The sequence below is a fragment of the Lactuca serriola genome, chromosome 2 (genome assembly GCF_051521515.1).
Source record: "Lactuca serriola cultivar US96UC23 chromosome 2, Lser_US96UC23_V15, whole genome shotgun sequence".
NCBI classification, from domain to species: Eukaryota; Viridiplantae; Streptophyta; class Magnoliopsida; order Asterales; family Asteraceae; genus Lactuca; species Lactuca serriola.
The window spans coordinates 8179747-8185667 of record NC_136409.1 but is presented as its reverse complement, the minus strand read 5'-3'; the positions used below and the strand labels follow the sequence as shown (position 1 = coordinate 8185667).

Sequence of the window (5921 nt, the reverse complement as noted above, 5' to 3'; positions counted from 1 at the left end):
ATGCCTATCCCTCTCGTGAATCAAATGTGGATGGCTTCCATGATGCAGCTGCTGAATTCGATGACTCCAATCCAATCAACAATGATGAAAATGAAAACTTCTTTGAATTTCCCTCCAATGATGATGTAAATATCTCTGGTTCTGGTTCAGAAGTGTAGGGGGAGCATCATTCCAATACTAAAATCATTCAGGGGAGCAAATCATTTCTACTGTTGATATAGGATCCTCCGCTGCACAAAAACTCCCTCGATTGCATGTTTGGACGAAAGATCATCCTCCAAACCAAGTGATTGGCAACCCAAATGTTGGTGTTCAAACTCGCTCAGCTACTAATATTCAAAATGAATGCCACTTCTCAGCGTTCATTTCCATGATTGACCAAAATCTATCAAGGAAGCTTTAGAGCATGCTGATTGGATTACAGCCATGCAAGACGAACTGGCAGAATTTGACCGCAATGAAGTCTGGACTCTTGTACCTCCTCCTCAACATCATCCTATTGTTGGTACAAGATCGGTATTTCGCAACAAACTACACGATGCAGGAATTATCATCCGAAATAAGGCAAGGTTGGTAGCTAAAGGTTTCACTCAAATTGAAGGTCTTGATTACGACGAGACATTTGCTCCTGTTGCACGACTTGAAGCTATCAGAATCTTCCTCGCTTACGCAGCCCACAAAGGGTTCAAAGTTTTTCAAATGGATGTTAAGAGTGCTTTTCTAAATGGTGAACTTTAAACTGAAGTTTACCTTCAACAAACCCCTGGTTTTATTAATCTTTCCTTTCCAAACCACTGTTACAAACTCCGGAAGGCTGTCTACGGACTAAAGCAAGCTCCTCGAGCTTGGTACGAAACACTCACTGATTTTCTCAAGCGCTCAGGCTTTCAAAGAGGTATTCTGGATCCAACCTTGTTTCAAATATCAAATGGAAAACATCTCATGCTGGTACAAATTTATGTGCACGACATCATATTTGGATTTACCGATTCATCTATGGTTGCTGATTTTGCCAAACTTATGGTCAGTCGCTTTCAAATGAGCATGAGTAGAGAATTAAGCTTCTTTCTTGGCCTTCAAGTCAAACAGACCAACAAAGGTATCTTCATTCACCAAGAGAAAGTATATTTTTGAGCTTCTTAAGAAATACTCTATGGACACCTGTGCCTCAGCCAAGGTACCTATGGGCTTCGGTCACAAAATCTCTGCCGACCCTTCGGGCGTTTCAATAGATGAAAAGAAATACCGAAGAATGATTGGATCCTTACTCTATCTCACTGCAAGTCGTCTGGACATAATGTTCTCAACATGATTATGTGCCATATTTCAAGTCAATCCAAAGATGTCTCATCTTTTGGCTGTGAAACAAATTTTCCAGTACCTCAAAGGCACAAAGAACCTCGGAATCTGGTACCCAGCAGATGAAAGTTTCCTTCTGCAAGCTTACTCGGATTCAAAATATGGTGGTCTTCAACTTGATAGGAAAAGTACATTCGGAGGATTTCAATTCCTAGGTGGTCGTTTAGTCAGCTGGTCATCCAAGAAACAGAACTGCATTGCTCTCTCTACAGCTGAAGCTGAATACATTACTGCTTCCAGCTATACTTCTCAAGTTCTATGGATGAAATCTCAACTCTTGGATTATGGTTACCAATTTCAACGCATTCCTATCTACTGTGATTCTCAAAGTGCCATTTCCATCTCACACAATCCAATTCAACACTCCATGTCAAAGCATATTGACATTCGGTACCATTTCATTAAACATCATGTTCTAAATGGTAACATCGAACTTATTTTTGTTCCATCTGATGATGAAATTGCTGATGTCTTTACTAAGGCTTTAGATGAAACCAAATTTTTTGGATTTCTAATAAGAATGAGTATGATGATGTCTGATCCTCAATTCTTTCAAGAGACATGTTCTCTCTGATCGAAGTATTCCGCAGAAAAATATGCTCCGAACTCATTTATTTTGCTTTGGAACTATTTTTCTTCTGAATACACATGATCCTTACTTATCTTGTGTACTGATTTTTGATTGAGTTTCTACTGCTGTACAGGTTAGTTTCTTATTTCCAAAAATCTCGACGCTCCGGAATTTCAAATTTGCTCCGGAATTCAAAAATAGCTCCGAAATTTCAAATTTGCTCCAGAATTTCAAAAATAGCTCCGAAATTTCAAAAATAGCTCCAGAATTTCAAAAAGTGCTCCGGAATTTCAAAAAGTGCTCTAGAATTTCAAAAATAGCCCCGGAATTTCAAAAAGTGCTCCGGAATTTCAAAAAGTGCTCTGAAATTTCAAACAAGCTCCGGAATTTTCAAAATTTTCCGATATTTTCAATTTTCTTCCGGATCATGCACTGTCTGGAACAATTCATTTAGAATAGCAAGAGATAATAAGGTGAAACGTTTTCTTAACGGTTAGTTTTCAAGAAGATCCTTATCCAATCTTCCTCAATTTGCTTGACACGATTGCACGCCCTCTTAATTGGAAAAACGAATTGACGGTTACATTACCCATTTTTGGACGAATTGCCTTCCCCTATCACGTCAAATGTCTAATCTCTTCATCCCAACATTAAATGCAACATGATGAATCTTGAATCATCATCATTACCTTTTTCCAACCCGACCCGAATTCTCTTACCTATAAATACCTTTTCATAACTTACCTTTACTACTTTACACTCTCTTGATCCTAAATCCTCTCTAAAACCCTCACAATTCTTCATGTTCTTCAAGCTTTCAACAATGGAACCCTCCAGCTCCAAACCTCTACTGCTCAAACCCCAAAGAAATTGATTGCTAGGAAGAAATCCTCAAAAGGATCGAAGGGTTCATTGTCATCGGCTGATCAAGAACCATTTCTTTGTGATACCACTCAACTATTTTCACTAAACCCCCTCGGCTACGATGAATCCATTAGGATCATGATTGAGTTTCTTGCCCATCATCCTCTCTCCACTCTGCTTAACAAAATCCCAGAACCTCCACTCCCTCTTTCTCATCTTCGTCATGCTTTTTCAAGCATCAATCTTGAAGATGATGTTTTGTTGGCATCAATCATCGATGATTGCCCTATTCCTGTCTATAAAGCTACCTTCCTCAAGGCGATTGGAGTTTCCCCCAACCCTACTGGTTTTACAGTTGTAGAACCAACCGCTGAACAGTTTCAGACATTTCTCACTTTCATTGGGTATAATCAAGATTATCGAGCAAAGGATTTCAAGAATACTGTTGTTTCCGGGCTCTATATTGTTCTCATGCACTTCATAATTCGCGGTCTATCTGCCAAGCATGGCAGCACTGATACACCCAGTAAACACTGGCTGAACGTGGTGTTCAACATCTATACCAGACGAAATAACACAGTCGATCTTCCGGAAGTTCTATGGCAACACTTTTGCAAATTTGCCATCAAGAGGAAACCTAATGAAATTTCAAGTACTAGGTTTTGGGCCCTGACAATTGAGCAAATCTTCAAGGAACTCAACATTCCCATTTCGGTGAGCACCATTCCTCCAGAGGTATGTGTATCCTTTAAACTTGTCAAGTCTTACAGAATTCCGGACCAATCATCTTTTGCTCCGGTCAGATGACTCCCGGACAACATGTTGGCCCTTATCCCCTCCGGATCCCCTTTTTTGAAACACCATCTTGAGACTTCGGTTGTGTTTGACCCAACACAACTTGCCCCAGTCTCAGTTGATCCTATTCTGGAAGAGGCCACTCACACAAAGTCCGGACCAAAAGTTAAGAAGTTGGCCAAACGCTAGGCCTCTCCCCTCAATCCCATGGCCAAAAAGAAAACGAAAGTCTGTGTCCCCTCTCAACAGGAGGATACTCATGACATTCCGACTGATTATGGCCGTGCGCTCACCCCTCCCGTCCATTCATCTGAGGTACCCCTCAATGTTTCATCTTCACAAACACACACTGACGGGGAGTCTACACATAGTCCACCCTCTCCCTCCCAAAAGGGTGCTATTGGTGTTGAACAAGGTTCCTTGCCCCCCTGGAACACACTCACATGTCATTTTTGCTAATCCCATTATTTCTTCAACACGCACACACTCAGGAACCGTTGTTCCGGAACCCAAGCATCCGGAAGAAGGGGCAGTCCCTCTATCTTCCAATGCCACAACTGGTCTGATACCCGGAAGGCGTACAGGACGACCAGGTACTAATGACCCCTTGTGGGAAGATTATGTGAACGGGGCAACATCAAGGCGTCCAGATCTGACTCGAGCTCAAGTTGAATCCACCCTTATTTCCATGAGGAACCGGGCTATTCAAAGCAACACGCCCTATGTTCCTCCTTCATACGATGACGTTGTCAAGGAACTTGCTTCGGAACTTCCCTCAATAGTCATCCCCCAAAGCGTCTTCCCACTGATCCAAAAGAGGAGATTTCTGAAAAAGTTATGTTGGAGGAAAACGCAACCACAATTCCAGATGCTCATCTCACTACATCCGTTCATTTTAAATATAAAGCCTCTGGATCCAAGTTTGCTTTTGACTTCGGAACTTCTTCTTCTTCCACTCCGGATGGTGACCCCAACTCCCCATTTCAAGAAGATGATGATGCTGCTAAACCGAATCTCTCTTCCATTCTGGATCCTCTCCAGCCTCTACAACATTCAGACTCCGATTATGAATCCTCCGCTGGTGATTATGTTGACCCGTTTGCTCTACTTGAGATCCGAACCAATGTCTCTGACACTATGGTTAAAGTGTCCTTTGTAGAGACTTTTGTTGCTGAGCTGAATTCTAAACTGGATCAAAAAGTCTCTGGACTTGATTCTAAACTTGACACCATTCTTCAGTCTCTTTCACATCAATCCGGACCATCCACAGCAGAGAGAGAAGCCCATCTTGACCAACTGATCTCCTTCCGGTTGAGACATACCGTTGAGCAAATTAATTCCAAATATGATGCTATGGTCGACAACTACCTCAACACCATCTCCTCCATGCTCAAGGTTCATGACAACCTTGTGTCTGATACCAACGATCTAATCAAGCAGACTCATGTTCGTCATGAGAAACAAATTCAACGTTTAGAGAAGGAAATCTGGAAGAAGGATGAAATGAACCTGATTATCCAACAAGTCCTTATCAAACTCCTGCGCTCAACTTGGAACATTGTTGATGTTCCGAACAGGAAGTTTGATGAGATGATTGAAATCCTCAGCAGCACCTTCCATCATCTCTCCGCTCAAGCACCCACCTCTGAAGCATATGACACCCTGACTCTTCAACTCTCCACCGAGCTTCAGATGGTGTTCTCCAAACTTGATGAAATCAAGGACGGTTTGTTGCTTGCACCAGTCTCCAGGGTCACCGATGCAAGAGGGGGAGAAGGCCCAAGCAGGAAATGGAAGCCAACTGCAGAATACGTACTCCGGGGTGAAGCTCTAGATTCTGAAGAAGATGTACAAGTTGTCTCCGGAATCCTGGGCATTACTGAAGGGAACGAAGAAGATGAAAACTATGATGCCTTCATTCCGGATGAAGCTCCCAAAGGGATTCTTGGTCTTCAAGCCCCCAAGCTGACTGCTCCAAAAGTGTTGACTGAAGAACAGAAGAGGATTTGGTCAGCCGTTTCCTGGCCATCATCTTTTCCAAATACTTTTGAAATGGCAGTTAAAATGGCTAAGGCCAAATCCTTCATCACTGCTCAAGGTTTCCGAGCCACTCCTTCCTCGACCACTTCAGCTTCTAGTCCGGAACCAAAAATTGCCCCTATTGATAAAGGCTCTCCTCTTTGCACTCCAGACGACATTTCGGAAGAAACACTTCCAATTTCTCCTCCAGAATTCGTCATTGATGAAAACATGAAGATGGCCATTGAAGCTCTTCAGAGGGATAATGGGAAGAAACCAATGACTTCAGAACCAAAAGAGTATCACTCCAGTC

The 5921-nt window shown here is 42.3% G+C and overlaps 1 pseudogene; it reads left to right on the top strand.

Annotated features, from left to right (window-relative positions):
* The first annotated feature begins 426 nt into the window (after window positions 1-426).
* LOC145089001 (putative mitochondrial protein AtMg00820 pseudogene) lies at window positions 427-738 on the top strand (annotated as a pseudogene).
* The last annotated feature ends 5183 nt before the right edge of the window (window positions 739-5921 follow it).